The sequence below is a fragment of the Ptychodera flava genome, assembly GCF_041260155.1.
Source record: "Ptychodera flava strain L36383 chromosome 3 unlocalized genomic scaffold, AS_Pfla_20210202 Scaffold_26__1_contigs__length_13983176_pilon, whole genome shotgun sequence".
NCBI classification, from domain to species: Eukaryota; Metazoa; Hemichordata; class Enteropneusta; family Ptychoderidae; genus Ptychodera; species Ptychodera flava.
In genome coordinates this window covers 5,249,311-5,267,533 of record NW_027248280.1, presented here as the reverse complement: position 1 = coordinate 5,267,533, position 18,223 = coordinate 5,249,311, and the positions used below count along the sequence as shown (strand labels likewise).

General features: G+C 37.1%; 1 protein-coding gene across 1 annotated transcript in view; it reads left to right on the top strand.

Annotated features, from left to right (window-relative positions):
• Nucleotides 1–600: 600 nt before the first annotated feature.
• The window catches only part of LOC139126053 (B-box type zinc finger protein ncl-1-like), a 30,619-nt gene continuing 12,996 nt past the window's right edge, over nt 601–18,223 (top strand). The window contains exon 1 of the mRNA XM_070692113.1: nt 601–1,102. The gene's annotated coding sequence lies outside the window, so the exon portion shown is untranslated. The remainder of the gene's footprint in view (nt 1,103–18,223) is intronic.

Sequence of the window (18,223 nt, the reverse complement as noted above, 5' to 3'; positions counted from 1 at the left end):
TTTTGGAGCGTTTCTTTTTGTTGAGGTACATAAGAACATGAAGAGAACATATAAGAAACAAAAGAGATGGAGTGTCAATATCGGAGAGATGTTTCACATAAAACGGGATTGTACAACAAGGTTGATGCGCGAATGTAATCCGTTGTCATGGTAATGGCGCATCCAGGCTTTTCCAGGACTTGACAATCCTATCCCGCGGTGCTTAAACGTATCAATACATGCAGGCTGAAAGGAATTAGAGTTTGCAATATTAGCCGTATTTGGAAATGTAGACCTGGAGGCAAATTCGGCATGGCTTTCTGAGGTGAATTTCTGAAAGTAAAACGCTGTCTTTGTAAAGTTTGGTTCAGCACAAATGCACGTTCAGTGCTGGGTGGCTCAGAGAATCAGAGATCTGAATTTCGGACATAAATGAAAACACACATATACAGACAAACACAAACAAATTATTTATGTGGTGCGTGCGTGTAGTCGTATAATCGACTGGTGCCTTGGAGCTGAAAGGAACGGTTTCCATGGCAACAGTGGCGGTCACTGATTGATACATTGTGTCAACAGGCGTCGGCGACAAACATCACGTAGCTTGCTTTCCAGGTTATTCTGTCTCCAGATACTCTTTCCTGACAGCGTTTATGCTGTTATACTAATCGAAGCGGAAGGGTAGAATATACAACATGTTGCTCGCCTCCGGCTTTACTCAATGGCGTACGATGTTTATGAGACAATTTTCATCGTGATATCAACAAAGGCAGACGACAGAATCTGTCAAGTCATTGGACGTCATCTGAGGGCGTGGTGCGTGGCCATTATTTATATTCACCAAAACACACAGCTCCTGCTCCTCTCTGCGCGACACATAAAGTGCGAGCGATCTTCGCCACACAGGAGGAAAAATACTGTTTTGTCGAACTCTGACAAGCACGCTGACCATGGAAGATGGCACAAAGCCCCTACACTAGTGAAATTTGACTATTTGTTTTTCAGGAGAGATCGATCCACCAACTAACCTCAAAGGCTGTTCACGTGTTGTGAGTAAACATTTACCCGATGCGTTTACTTTGACTGTGTGGAGAACTATTTTGCTGCAGACTGTTTTTTTAAGGTAAGGTTCTCATCTTTTCCCATTTTAATACACTATATCTGGACAGTATTTGAATAAAGTAGTGGCAGGTACGTCTGTATTTTGCCAAGGATTGCTTGTTTCAACAGTTGAGATATTGCTTCTTGATTGTATTTTGAAGGCCGGCAAACTTCAGGATCAGCGCGGGAAAATTTCGCGCCAAGACAAAAGGGCCGCGCCAATAATTTGACACTGTTGGCCAATCACTCAAAATATTTAGGAGTCCGTTTGGATTTGCGTTTCGGATTTCCTGTCAAAGTAATCGACTTGGTATAATAAAATGATTGAAACCATCTACACGTTTGACTTTCTAATGTTTGCTTCGTGCGAATAAAACGCATGAATAAATTTATGAGTGCCGCCTTACAGTACAGTATAGGTATCATATTTGACAGATATCTGCCTGAAAGGGTACAAGTCATTTTCTCCTGGAGCGAGGCAATGTGATCTCGGGAAACGCATCATCGGCTTTTGTTTCTCGGTTTTAAAATATATAGACTTCTTAAATAAACGACGTTCGGTAATCGACTCCCATCTCTTATCGCAAATGTATCATTGACGCATGCTGACTGCACCATACCGGTCTCATCTCTAAAAGCGGGCGCGGCTGAAGACACTGCAGGTGAAATCCCGCCGCGAAGGCGAACAAACAGCGATAGGTGTAGTCAATCTGTCCAAATTACGGTAAATCAAACATTTTTTTTTATCAGAAAACTGCCTTGAAATATAAAACTAGGGATTTCCTTTGAGAGTTTCTTCAATTTCAAACTGCATAACTTCACCCGGCGGCTGACTGACTTATCGTTATGCTCAGCGCAGACTACTGGGGCAATTGAGGCAGCAGAGCCATTATGTTCCGAAGGTAATGGCCAGAAAATAGCTTTCTCAATGGCACGCTAGCCTGTAAATGTCCTTAACTATGATGCATAGGGACAGTTAACGGGAGCTTAGGCCGTCTTGCCAACGGGAAATTAGGAGAAATTACACGCCGGTGATTACTTTGACGACTATTGGGCTTCAATACAGTGGCGTCTATACCCGCCAGTCTTATGTATTATGCAAGCAATGACTTTCATCAGGTCTTAGTGTAGAGCACTCTTAAATCATCGACACCGAAGGAAATGTTCTGATTGAAAACAAACCGAGGCAGTTACGTAAGAAATTCTGTACGATGCGTGAAAATTTCTGCGCAAGGACGTAGGCATAAACACGTGCTTGTACACAATCATGGATAAATAGCAACAAACCAAAGTTCATCTGTTTATAAGCGCCATTATCTATAACGTTCGATTTTCGTTTCGCCTGTGGCGTGGTATCGTTTTCTTGTGTTGCTGACCAAATCATGTTCAAGTACCCGATGTTTACCATTTCAGTACAGTGAGCACGTGTGGCGTGTCCGATGTCAATGCTTACAACTGGTTTCAAGTCCGGACTAAAATTACTTATTTCCTCCAACAACATCGCATACAGTGCGTAATGAATTTTGTTTGGAAGGTTAAGTCTTTGTCTTTCAAAATGTTTTAGAGAAGGCGACGAAGACGATTTTTAGAAGAAAAATAATGAGAACGAGAATACCATCAAAAGTTGCAGCTACAGCCCCTTCAACACAAGGACCTTGTAGCTTGCTATTTTGACATCGCTTTAGTACATCAAGCATTTGGTACCCGAAGGCAATTCGGAAATTAACTGTTACCTAGGGGGTCTTGTCGAATAGAGCAGAAGGAAGAGGTGCTTGGACAACACCTTGTTGCCAGGGCGATGAAGGATTGGCAAAAGTGCTTTTGAGGGTGTGCGGTGATTTTGTACTGTCAGCTACTCAGCGGTGATTGACAAAATATATCATCTCACTTAAAACACGACAGAATTACAACATTAGTACCATACACAACAGATACCACTCCCACTGCTCCTTTTAAAATAGAAAAGTATTTAAGAAACGGAGTTATGGGGAAACTAACTTTCTAAACATGACTCTTCTGTAGGCAAGAGGGCTTTTGATCCGAAATAACAAAAGATTCAACACACACAACTAACAGCTAACCGACTACGAACACATATTCCTTGTGCGCATCGTAAAAGTAGAAATTCCAAAAACAAAGATATGTTAGAAATTTTGATAATGTAACATTCATCTCCAAACTCAGCACAATTGCAACACAATATCATTCAAGAGTGCTCTGATGTAAATTACAATTTGTTTATTAACTCAGATTACCCTCTTTAAATAAAGTCTAATAATAATAATAATAATAATAATAATAATAATAATAATAATAATAATTATGGGAAGGCAAAGTACCTGGCAGTATGACAAAAGATCAAGTATCGTAAGTGTGAAATGTTGGCCTTGGACGAGAAAGGGTGTTTTTTTAGTTTAATCATAGACCTTTGAGTTTCTCGGGGGTCTATGGTTTAATGCAATTACAGTTGGTCAGAACGGCAGAGTCCCAAACTGAAACAAAACGAAATGTTCGTTCTTTGACGCAGATAATCTTCCAGGCTCTTAATTTGGTTTGCGCTGTTAAAACTCTGGGAACACTCTTCATTCATGATACCCAAGGTTTATTTTAACTCGTGACAAGGTCCCCTTCCCCTTCAATTGATTATTGATACTTGCTGATCTTGGTATGGTCGACCTGAAGACACACACACATTCAATCTATCATCGGTTCATCAAGTCAAATAGATTAAGATCCAACCCCTTGTTTTCGGAAAACCTCTAGAGAAACTATGAAAAAAAGAATAGCGACAGCAACTGTCCTACTAGTATACCGAACTTTTCAAAACACAGACTCATATATAAAGCTTCTTAACAACAACAATATAATAATAATAATAATTAATATAAGTATTATATAGAAATAATAACGCGAATAATAATAGGTTCAATTTCCGTGAAAATTTCACCATAAGGGTATTTTGGGTCGAAAAGACCAAATATGATATCAATTTCACTGCCCCATGTTTCCATGGTAACCATTTTAGGGGTTGAAAATTTCAGTTTTTCTAATATCCAATGAAAAATTACTTTGATTGATATGAAAATTATCGAGCGGGGGGTTCGGGTCAGAGAACACAAAAACCAGACTTATTTTAATGTTTTGAGTTGCCATGGTAACTATTCTGGGATTGAAAATGTTACTTTTTCCCTAATTCCTATTAAAGAACTATTGATTGATGTAAAAATTGATAGTAAGGGTTTTTCTGCTTAGCACACCAAAAAGAAATCACACTCATTTAAATGTGAGATGTTTCCATAGCAACCATTCAGGAGTAAAAATTACCAGTTTTTTATAAAATTTCATCTAAAATCCAGGAATCAACAGAATGTGTTATATCAAAGGGATATTTTGGTTTAGAAACGTTAACATTTGTTCTATAATGATAATAATAATAATTGTAATTTCTAGAAAGAATAATAAAGATAATGTATATTGGGGCCACTTTGGTCAAATATTATGTTTTTCTATAATTTTAGTGTGTTAGAATTAATTTTACATAGACCAGAAATAATTTTTCAAGCATTTTTAATTGTGTTTCATGCAGTCATTACAAATAAGTGTTATATTGTATATTAGGCCAGAGAAAAAAAAAATCTTGTTCATCGGATTTTTTGGACCAAGTTCCAGGAGCGGCGAGCGAATTTTTTTTTTTTTTTTTTAGGCCGAAGGTAAACGCGGTTCTCTGGCATTTTGGCACAGATGCAGACAAGGCAAGATAATTGTTTCCCTTTTTACCAGAAATATCTCAGACAAGAAACACTGATACTGGTTACTGAATTCAACACTATATTTCCCAACAATAACATAGTGTTTGCACAACATATTCTGAGTGTGTCAACATTCTCTCAGAATAAAACTGAAATGTACAGCAAATCACTGAAATCCAGCAATTCAGTATTGTCCTTTAATATTGTCCTGGTTGGGACCTAGCATCTGAGTTTTTTCATTTTACTTTGGCCCCATTCTGCCATGTTGTAGCCTCTTTACCACTGTCTCCACACATTTTACACAATGGTCTAACATCACTTTACTGTGATTGGAGTGAATTTATATAGTCATCATTCAGAAGGCTGTCTTGTACTCCACAATAGAAACAGCAAGCTTCAAATGATACTTTAACATCGACGCAACCATGTGTTTTGTCATCGCCGTAAATTTTTATACTTTCGATGCAATTTTCATTCAATCGGATGCACCGTCTATCTGCTGTCACGATCTTGTTGAACAAATCGCCGAAAGTAATATCAGACAAACACCTGAATAGCGTCTTTGGAACTAACTGTTGGCCATCACGTCGAATATTGGCGATCAAATTAATACTCATGATGTGACATGTACAAACCTTTACAAAACGAGGAAATTTCTGGCCAAATCGACCAACTTTGTGCTGTGATTCGCCAAATTCAGACGTCACAACAACGTGTTGGCGGTCAACTGTTAAAGTCCAAACACGTTGGAAGTCTCATTCAAAATCCCGTGCCCGCGAAACCCCGACAAAGTGTAGGGCGCCACCAGCAGCAGTACTAAAAATATTTGTAATGCAGAAGTAATTTGCCGCGATCAAAAAAAATTCCAAATATGCCAAAGTAGAAGCGGCGATTCCGATGAACAATTAATTTTTTCTTCCTGGCCTTACTAACTTTTTATGCATTTTAATATCGAATTAAGTTTATGACTTCAAATTAATTTTATGTGCTGAAATTAATTCTACTAGTATCAGAACCCAATCCTCCTTATTACCCAATGTACCATTATATTTATCACAAGCAGTAACAGTAGCGCACAGTTTTTTTGTTTTTTTATTTAAAACATAATTCACCGGTACTTATTTATTTTATGGCTTTAAATTATAATTAACGACGTATAATAATTACATTTTAAAATAATTTATTTTGATTTCTTTGCCTCATTCCAGAAAGAATAATGAAGACAAATTATTTCTGATTGTTTAACTAAAGTAAAATTATGGTCATGTAGTGGTGCATTATTTTTTGTGTGACCTAACGTGACCCCACAAACTCTATGATTCTGATGATTAGCTAGATCTCCCCTTTCCATGGTAGCAATGGCTAAATTTGAACATGGTCCCTGTATACCTTTAAACATTTTTTTAAACCAAGCAGGCCAAGACAAGGGGAAATATCACAAGTTAAATATTTCATGTTTAATATTGCCCAGGGCTCGAAATTAACTTTTTTCCCTGGTAGTCCACTTGGGCAACCATATTCTGAAGTTGGTAGCCCGGTGACACTGGCTGGTAGCCCATGCATATTTTAGATCAGGGGTATCTTTTTTCGTTAACCAGACAAGAAAGGGCTATTTTACACGGTTCTGCCCATGAAGAGAATTTTCTAGTCCTTTGATGTGTATACTTGCACACCTTTAATGCCCAAGGAAACAGGTGTAATGGACGACAGTGGGACTCAAAAGTTTTGTGACCTAACAACCCGTTTCACTCTCACAGTTGTATGCAAATTTTAAAAGTCGCCATGACAACATGACAACAATATGGCCTTTTCAGCACTGAGACATACTGTAGCAGGGCTAAAAATAGACCATGGCCCTTCTGTTGGGAGGAGGCATAATTTCCGTGTCATTGTGATTGATACATTATTATCAAAATGCAACGAGAATGCGTTTTTATTGACCATCGTTTCCTGTGCCTGTCATTAAAGTACGTCAGTTCAGATATGGAAACTTTGGTGCAAAGTTCCAGCGCAAAGCCGGTCGTCTCCAGACAAATTGCTATGCACAGCCGGGTTTGACTGTATTTATCAAGCTCGTCCCAAAGTGACGGACGCATCTTTCAACCTTTCAGCTTTATTGATTCGCCAAAGGCCTGTGGACTGTGTATTTCTGCACAAGTGCTACATGGACATAGGAAAAAGTTGTTGAATACTCACTGTTTCAGTGAATCCGCCATGATGAGAGTTCTAGCCGTATTTTCTTCCTGGGTTGTAACACTGCTTGGTGGACAGAATTGTCCCGAGGTTATCGTTTCGCCCAGTTAAAGTGATGAAATTCGTTTCTTCGCTTCGATAAAGTGTGTATGTGCGATGTATGATAGTGAGCATGCGTGCGTGAGTGCTCATGAACTCTACAACGTGTTGAGCGGTCTCAGTCAGAAAAATGTAACAACTTAGCCGGCTATTGAACCACTCTTTTTTGGGAGTGGAGATTTAGCAGAGCGGTTCTGTCTATGGCCTCTCGGCTAGGCGACTGATGCCGTATGTTGTGGCTTCGAATCCTATTGAAAACTAGCCGTATTCTGAAATCAAAAAATGTTGCCGAGCTCGAATACAAATGTCTTCTCATTAAATTACGTCATTGTTATACAAGAGTTAGCATTCCAAAGTCTGTCACCCTGATTTTTTCAAAGTTTGGAGAATGCAGGCATTTCCATCTGAATGATTGAACGATGTGAAACGCAAATTTCCATCGCATACTATCTGGCAACATGTACAATAGAAATACTGTATACCGTCGCTCCAGGTACGTACTACAGGCTTATACTCCACAAAATGGCCACAGGCGGCCTGAACTTTCTGAAAGGATTTCCTAAACGTCCTACTTGTTACCTTAGGGACTCACTTGTGATGTCCTGAAAAGTATTCTCTGCAGTAATTCCAGTTTCTGTCAACATGCAAAGCTCAACGACAAGATTATAGCACGAGATGTAGTGTACAGACTACAAATTCACGCGCAAGGTAAACTCAATTGCGCATGCTCATATTGGCAGACTACACTGGCAAACGAGTGCGCATGCGTGAAGGTATATTTGCAGCAAATACACTGGCATTGGCATAGACTCTCCACAGTCGCTGTGCCTTGTTTTGTGCGCACCCACGACTGCCACGATGGGCCTGCATTCGAACACCTCTTTTTCAGAATTCCCACAGCTTCAATGAACTGTTATTAGATTTCTATATAATACTTACAGCCCCTAAACTTGTAATAATAATAATAATAATAATAATAATAATAATAATAATTATTATTATTGTTGTTGTTGTTGTTGTTTTTGTTGTGTCGTTGCTGTATTTGTTGTTGTCGTTTTTGTTGTGTTGTCGTTGGTTATGGTGCTGCTGCCACCGTCCTTGCTTTTACTGTTAACATTATCAAAGCATTGTGTGTGATACCCATAATTATAATGTCATTCTTAGATAGATGATTATCTAATGATGTCACACAAAAGAGTGATGGCCGTACCGATTGAAAGGGCTTCCATCTATTGATAATATTAGAATTTACCCATTTATTATTCAGGACAGAGGCAGTAGACACACCTTCACAAACCCTCCTATTTCTGTTGCTGTCTGTTTTTTTGTGTAGTGAGACAATATCGTGATGCATGACGGACATCTTTGCACGGAAGTGACACTAGTCGTTTCACACTTCTGTCGTTCCAACTTACACAGAGTATCACCGTACAAGGACATCGTCATTCATGCAACAGTTCTCATCCTGTCCACGTCTTTTCACCTCTATATTAACTTTGAATTATTTATGTTTCATCGGTGACTAATTTTTGTGCGGCCGGGCGTCAAATTTACATTGGAAACCCTGGCGGTGCCTGTAAACCTTGCGGGAAAACACGTCAACCATATGATTCCCGGTGATTAGCCGGATATTGATCAACCGAGTCAGTTTATGACGTACCTTGTGTGGAATAACGAGAATAGGATTTTGAAGGACTGAAACAATTTCGCCAGTTTAAAATGAAACAGTCGTCGGAACTGCGCCTGTGCGAGTTTCTTGTTCACAAACAATGTATTTCGTGCGCGATATCTAGGTGAACCTCATCATCATAGCTGAAACATTTAAATTATACGATGAACGTTATGACAGACATGTTTTAACTTTCATCAATCACCATCGTACCTTGGATACAGTGTTTACATTGGTCGTATGGGTCCCATTCGACCTTTGAGCGCAGTTCCGACGAACTTTAATATAAGACTGCCAAATCAGCTTTCACATACGACTAGCTCTGCTGACCTTAACTATAATTATCCAAAGATGCAGACTCTAAACTTATTTTTCCTCACCCCCACAAACGAAATCCGTCGAGGTTGGAAAATGCTAAAAAATCACGTGCTATTTCCAAGGTATAATGCAGTCCAAAATGGCGGTCAACTTCAGCAAATATGTTTCTGTGTCCTCGGTACTTTGTAGAAATATGGTCATATTGTTCAAGAAAAAAGGAATTGTGTGAGTGTGTACATTAACAGTAAGGAGCAGTACTCCGGAAAAGGCATTTAAATAAAAAATGTGGCTTATTTACCCTATTTGTAAAAGTCTTATGACAGAAAACATTTCTTCATGTATTCGTTGACCTATTTTAATTATTTGAAACGTTTTCACAAAATAAATACATTTACATTCGTGTTGACCGACCTGTCACACTGCGTCTCGGGGGGCAATAATTCAGACTCTCAAATTATTACAACTCTTTCCCGATCTACCTCCTATGTGGGCTAATTTTGAAGCCCTTTGAATAAACAAAGTTTTCACCGTTTTAGTTCGGTAAAAATCGGAAATTTAACTTGTAACCATAGAGTTAACACAGGGATGGCGGCTATATTGAATTTTAAATATCGGTAAAGTTAAGGTAATTTGTTCGTCTTGTCCAAAAATTTGCGCGGTAACCCCTGTTTTGTTTCTAATTATAACAGAATTGTTGAAAGTGACATTACGGAAATTTTGGGCAAATAAATTAAGTCTTTCAATATCTAGGCGCGTACTTCCTTAAATACGCGGTACTGAAAGAACGAGAAAAGACGGTATGCAGCGCCGCTGATGCCCCAGACCATAAATTCACACGATACTTGTTCGCGCTCACTTTTTTGTAATTGAATCATGTGCTGTGGCGTGTAACCGGTAATTGTTCAATTTAATTAGGTTCCCCGATAATTGTCATCGCAGTAGAGGAAGGACGCGCCGACCCGTGTTACCTAGGCAACAGGTTAGGGACTGGATAATCATACGGATAATAGGTTTCAACAATCATTTGAAGGTAATTGAGTTAAATATGATGGCCTATCGTCTGTTGAATTGCAGCATCATAAGTGCGATGATTTTACATTTTATGGGATCAAGTCAATAATAAAAAGAAAGTCGATTAGTTGCTTATCGGCTGTACTCTTCCCTATAGATTTATGATGTTTTTTCAAAAAATATTCAACCGTTCGTTTCCAGAGAATATAAGGCAATTTTCACTCGCGTTTAACTTTTATTGATTGTCCTCCTATGTATACCTGTTTGTTGCAATCTCTATATCAAATGATACTACAGTACATTCGTCTGAGCGGGAAATTGGGACAATGAAAAAGGCGCGAATCAAAATGACGCATTTCAGTGCGTGATGTTAGCCTTCTGATGTATGTCAGTGTTTTTGCTAAGGTAGGGGAATATTTGTAAATGATTTGGGCACACAGGTAACATTGCTGCTGTCCCTCTATTTGATTGCATTGATATACCAAGAGGACCCCGGTAAAATGACTGGGGAACCCCGGTAACATTTACCTGCTTACCGCCCTTAGTAAAAACACTGTATGTGCACTCAGTGTTGTGTCACGTTCACCGGTTTCAAGTCACGTGACAACTGTTGTATGTTGTTTTTGCCCGGGAGAATTTCACTGAAGCATAGTGCAGGAAGAAAGTACAGGGAATTTGAATATAAACAAGCATCGAGGCACAGGGATGAAAGTTGTGAATTCACACTGATAGATTGTATCTTCGGGGAGAAAAGCAAGATTCGCACTGCAAAAATGTGGTTGTATCTCAATTATGCCAGAACAGCGCCATATGGTTAATGCTCGCTTCGACAATTCATTTTCCGTGCCTCCGGGGAACCTTGTCCGCTGCGGGCCGACCGATTAATTCTAATACTGATACCCATTCTTTTGAGAATAAAATTGAGACATGGCGACTGTGGATGGAAGCTATGGATCAACAAAGACGTAAAGATATGATGCATGTCTTTGCAGAGTACACATAAGCTTGCTCTCGACTGTTCTACGAACATAACTCCATCAACGCCGAGAGACTCCACTTATACCCAGCGGTGCGATGTCACCTTTGGACATGTCGAGTTGCTGTACCACTCCTCAAGGTAGTATGCGCCTCGAAAGAGAAAGTCTTAAAGTTTTGCTCAGATTTTTCTCGAGAAATCCTTCAACCATTCACCTTCAAAATCAATGATAAAAATCGGGGGTCACAGTGAAAATTTTTAGTACAGAGAAACAAGTTACCCAAGATTTACCGATATTTGAAATTCAAAATGGCCGTCATCCCTAAGTAAACTCTATGGGGAAATTAAAAATTGTCGATTTTCGAAAAAATAAGACGGTGAAAAGTTGTTTTACACCAAGAGCTTTAAAATGAACCCCTACAAAGTGGTAGATCAGAAAAGAATTGGAAAAGTCTGAGAATCCGAACATCTGTCCCCGTAGACATGCGCAGTTTGAAAACAGCCCGTCGTCGATCTTCTCCCAAAATATTCTCAAACTTTCTGAAAAATTCTTTTTCAGAATACCAGAATGTAGGTACAGTACATTCAAAAATGCATGGATGAAAAATATGGATGAAACCTGACATGGTACATGAGAAGCGGTTCCCAAAGAATCCATAGTAATAATTCATAAAATAAATCGTTATCGAAACACTCCAGAATTCCAAGTAGAGGATAAATATTAAAGTGTTATACACTAAGCATTCTCAAAATAGTACTGTATTATTCAAGGAGAATCTGGGCGATATCTTCTGTAATATGCTCCCGTTACGCACTAAAACCTCCAGCTAGCCTTGGTTTCATGGGAAATAATGTGAAACGGTTATTCTTGAGGCCTAGCAGCTAGGCGATGTTGCCGTGAGTGTGTGGGGGTTCGAATCCCGTTTGGGTTATAGTAAAATTATATTTCCTGGTTTTGGTCAAAACTGATTAGAAAAAGATGGCGCAACCATGACTTCGACTACTTTGCGTCTTTCAAAGTAAATGTGAATGGATTTCACTTATACTGATTTATGCCGAGGTGCTGGGTTTTTTGTATCAAAGCTATAGAAGTTAGGCGCCTTCCATTAATGAATCTATCGCAGCCATTTTTCAGCAATGCATTCCACAACGTAACAGCCGATAAAGGACGCAGATACATATTGATGGAATGTGCATTAACATGTAAAATGGCATAGGCTGAGTTTCTTGGTCTTTTTTACTACTTTCTGTTTATACAAGTATATATATTTTGTTTTTCATGTACAACAACAATCCGAAATAGTTAACAGGCTTCTCTAGATCTTAAAGTTAGTACAAGACGTCGCCAGCAACATTTGGGCCAAGTTTTGAGATATTTCGAAATAGTTTACCGTTAAGGCTAAGTATAATTTCCCATCAACTTTGGAACACAGCACAGTCACACGTCCAGAATGTCTGTTGTCTATGAGGAACAAGTTTTTGCTAAGCTAGCGCGTTAAAAGTATAGCATGTGCAGTTCCGATAAAAATGCTCCAAAATAGCTTTGCAACGCCACAGTGGTACAGTACATCCTAAGAAATAAAATTCCTTAGAGGGCTGTCAGCAATCGCTTTAATTTACAACTTTCTTTAAAATACCGCTATAGCTTTGCTGGAAATTGGCAGTTAAAACTATCACCCATTAACTTGATCAATTCTTTTTTAACAATAATCATATCAATCAAGGAAATGCAAAGAGATTTTTATAGATTTTACAAGTAGTATTTGATACCTTCGATCACAATATCCTTCTTTGAAAACCTCTACACTAAGATGTGAACTGAAATATACTTGTGTGGTTCAAAATTTATTTAAATCTTAGGACATATGACGTTTCTGCAGATAGAGAAAATTGATCTATTACCCTCTTCTGAAAGTAACACACTCTTCTTAGGTAGAACGCGCCTCTGGGAGAGATATTTGAACTCTCAAACTTTTGGATAATAATATGAATAACATTTTGAATTTCCAATATCAGTAAATCTTGGGTAATTTGTTTCCCTAGTACCAAAATGTACATTGTGACCCCCAATTTTTATTCTTGATTTTGAAAGAGAATAGTTGAAATATTCATTGACGAAAGTTTGAGCAAAAGTTTAAGTCCTTCACTTTCGAGGCGCATGCTCAGTACCTTAAGGTAGACCGCGTCTCGAGGACAGATATTTGGACTCTGACATTGTTATTATACCCTTCAGGTAAACAGCTTCTGAGGGCTGATTTTGAAGCGCGTAGAGTAAGTAAAGTTTTCACTGTCTCAGTCCTTTGAAAATCACAAATTTATTTCCCCCTTATCTTAACACAGTAATGTCTGCTACATAAAATGGAAAAATATCAGTAAATGTTGGGTAATTTATTTCTCTGGCCTTAAAATTTGAACGTTAACGTTGCTTTGCTTCCTGATATTTATTCTTAATTTGGTAAAAGTATGGTTGAAAGTATCATTGAATAAAGTTTTAGCCAAAGTTTAAGTATTTCACTTTCGAGACGTGTACGACCTAATCTATATAAAATATCTGTCGAACTCCTCAAAATATTTTAAATTCAGACTTTTCATTTTGCAGACGATTTACGATGTGCCACGATGATGTGACACAAATAAATTTATGATAAATGGTAGTAAGATATGTACTTGTCCACAACAAAACTAAAGGTGTATTTGTACCTGCTGGGAAATATGTCTGATAAAACGTTTCTTTAAAATAATCCGAAGAAATGATTAGATCTCCAATATGTTGTCAATCAGAGCAATTGCCGATTGTGAATCGATGGGGCGAGGATCGATTAGCTCAAAGCTTTTTTCGACTCAAAAGTTGCCTCTTTATCTGTATCTCAATTTTATCTTGCCCTTAATGGCTGTGCAACTTCATTGTCGCCTGGCAGTAAGCATGCTTTAAAAGCTACGATCTCTCCAGAGATATATTTCGCTCTCCCAGGGCCCTGAGATGCCCTCATTGATCGACATGTCCAGACACAGCAACACATTTCTGTGAAGCACTGTGGCGAAACGCGATTTTAACACTGTGGACATAGAACAATTTACGCCAGCATTATAGCTTCCTCCTCGAAGCACTGTTTGTCATTTTATGAACAGTGCTTCACGGTTATTATTGTTGGAGTCAAGATCTTCATGAGGGGAGATCGATAGTTTGAACGTTGCTTCCACGTAAAACCTCTATGTCAATCTGACAAGTGGGATTTTTCATCCCTGTTCTCATATTTCTTAACACATTGACGTCATATCCGGTACAACACTGAAGATTTCTAATCCCCGTCGCGTGACTTCAACACATGATAAATGAATGGGTTATTTCTAAATACATACGATGGCTTTGGGAAACGTTCACTTCTCAATCCAGTAATCTTCAAGCATCGATTTCAAGAAGATGAAGACTGAAGGTTTGGCTGTAAAGGATCTGGCAGCTTTAGTTTGAATAATCTGCTGTGGGCAATGATTAAATCAAATAGGTTCTCAAGGTCGTGTATATATATATATATATATATATATATATATATATATATATATATATATATATATATATATATATATATATATATATATAATAAAGCTTATATATTCTTCTACTGAGGATTGCAGGATGCATGAAACTAGTAAGTAATAGATTTCGTTACTTTGTGCTTGAAGTAATTTGTTTATTTATAACGGTCTGCTTAGCATCGAGCACTGTATTAATTTCCCACGAGGACATCTGTATACCTCGAGATATAATAATATATATATATATATATATATATATATATATATATATATATATATATATATATATACACCTTAAACAATACATATATATCAAACATACATGCTAACTTTGATAATGCTTTTAATGCAAATAAAACAAAGGTCGTTTCAATCACTAAAACTCTGATGATTTGTATCAATACTTGGAATAGAAGATTGTTCAAACATTTTATGAAACACAGGAAGCAGTATGAGGTGAAAAGTGTATTATCAGAGACAATGTTGTGACAAAACTCCCCGCTCTCAGCGTAAATAATGGATACTGCTTGACACTGTACAAGTTGATATGTGCTTAGCGTGCGTAGACAAGTAGACAAAATTTAACCATAGACCCTATAGTTTGTCTCTAGGGTCTGTGCTTTGACACATAACCTCCTAAATAGACGTACACTGACAAGGCAGCTCCCGTTTGTAGTTTAAACAAACGCAAATATTTTCCGCCGCGAACAGTTTGTTAGGAAAGAGAAAGAAAAAACCCGACGCAATCATATTCCGGTTAGAGCAGACGAAGGGTTAAAATTTCTCTGCTATTTACGGTTGCCGTGCAATCTTAAGGTCTGGTCGAACTATTTTGTGCAACCTCAGCTAACTTCAACTACTGATTCGAAAACACATTTTTTTTCAATTGAAGTCACTGTTTTTGGTCACGAGAAGTTTAGACTTTTTTGTATTTAATATTTTATTGGGTTACTTGAGGTTTACAAAAAAAATGTTTTCCAATTGTTACAGGAATGTATTTTACATATCTTATGGTTTTCATGTAGTAATACAGATTATAATACAGGTTATAATGAGGGTCTTGTACATGTAAATAAAAGGAATTTCAAGTTGACACTCACAAGAGTGTTGTATGACAACATTTTATCTCTTTACACACTATGCCAATCTTAAATAAAATCTCGTGTTCACGAACTCTAAAGCTGTCAATCATCTGCTAATCTACTTTTCGTTTCCAGTCTTTTGGTATGGCATTAATAATGCCAAACCATCGCAACACGGATGAATTTGAAACTCACATTTGTCTCACTTTTTCCCCATGAAATAATTTTTCCATTTTGATCAAATAATTGTCCCAAATACACAATATTTGCTCGTACAAATTCTTTAAAGAACATGGATTTCCCCTGAAATAAAATGTTTTGATTATTCCAGATTATTTGGTCAAGTACACTTTCTTCATCATATTTTGCATAATTATTTACTTCAGACCAAACCTGTAACATACATCTGAGAAAATTAGAAAAATTCACAGATAATTTCTTAACATTAAAATTACAATTTAACAACATTTCTATACCCCTATTCTTTCCAATTCTTTCATTACAATTCTTTTCCACGGGGGTCTTATACCAGAATCACAGAATATCCTAATCCAATTAATATGCTGAGTTTTATAAATTGTTCTAATATCTGGCATAGAGATTCCCCCTTGTTCTACAGTACCAATCATTGTTTGTCGAGAAATCTTTTCAGGACCCTTCCAAAGAAACTGATAAATCAAGGAATAAACCCTTTTCAAATCAATACATGGAATTTCAATCATATTCATTACATACTGAATTCTAGAAATTCCCATATTATTAAGTATTTGAATTTTTCCCAGAATGGTCAGGTCTCTACTCTTCCAAAAATTTAAGCTGCATCTGAGTTTCTGTAAAGGTTCTGCTAAATTCATATGGAGAGCTCTTTCTCTGTCGTATGAAATGTAAATTCCAACTACTTTAATTGGGTCATCTGTCCACTTTATTTCCAAAGGTTTATCTTTACAGTTTTTTTGTTTTCCAAGCCACATAGCTTCACTTTTATTTATATTTACTTTGAGACCTGAAACATTTGTAAATCTGACCAATAATTTAAACAGATTTCTTGCAGAATTTATATCTTGTATAAAACAAGTAGATCATCTGCAAATGAAGCATTTTTAATCTCTTCCCCATGTACATCAATACCTTTTTGTATCTTTCTCAGACCTGAGAGAAATCAAAATAATTTCCAAAGCCAGCACAAATAACATTGGTGACATACAATCTCCTTGTCTGACTCCCCTGAATAGTTTAAAATAACCTGTACGTACTTGTGCCCTTATTTATGACACAACCTTCACTATTTTTATAACATGTTTTAATCCAACTTATAAAACTCTGTCCAAAATTAAAAGTTTTTAGAACTTTGAACAGGTATGACCATTCAAGTGAGTCAAATGCTTTTTCTAAATCAACTGCTATCAAGATACCAGGAAGATTCATATCATCTGTGTAATCCATCACCTCTTCAATAACTCTGATTACATCACCAATGTATCTGTTTCTTACAAATGCTGATTGAGTTTCATGTATTAACATAGGAAGAATATTGTCCAACCTTTTTGCCAAACACTTTGTTACTATCTTATAATCAACATTTAATAAAGTAACAGGTCTCCAGTTACGAATATACCTTTTATCTTTCCCTTTTTTTTCAATAAGGGAAATAACACCTTGTCTTTGGGATGGTGAAAATTCACCATGTTCAAAAGAAGCAAAAAAGGAGTTCAACAAAAATGTTTTAACAAGTGCCCAAAATTGTAAATAAAATTCACAAGTTATACCATCGTTTCCAGGAGTCTTATTTTTTCATAGATTTCAAGGCTATTAGTGCTTCATCTTCAGTAATTGGACCATCACATGAATTTGACATTTCATCATCTAATTTTGGAATGTTACAATTATTTAGGAAAAAACCTTCATTCTCTAACATATTACTTGCATTATGGTCAAGCTTAGATGAATACAAGTTCTGATAAAAATTCTTAATTTCCTGATTTATTTTATCTAGTCCCCTAATTTCAATTCCATCCTCCCGAGTAAGTTTATTTATTTGGCTTCTACTACTATTATATTTTTCTAATTGCAGAAAATACTTGGTATTTTTTACCCGTTTTCCACCCAGTTCCACCTTGACCTAATGATTAATCCCTCTATTTTTTGTCACACTCATTTTGAAGATCATTTTGAACCCTATCAATTTCAGAAATAATTTCTTCATTAGGGGCATCAGTCAATTAATTTTCCAAATGAACAAATTTCTGTTCTAAATCATTCATAATATTCTTGCGCTTCTTTGCTTTGTTTTTACCATACTCTATTGACATCTGTTTCATTTTATATTTCAGCCAGTCCCACTTGACTCGGGGATCCTCAATACACATACTTTCTTGAACCCATGACTTAAAATTATCCTCAATCAACTCTATATGATCATTATCCTTCGGAAAGCTATTATTCAGCTTCCAATAAGACGGGCCTCTCATTGTAAATTATTCCTCCCAACCCATTTCAAGAGTAATAGCAGAAT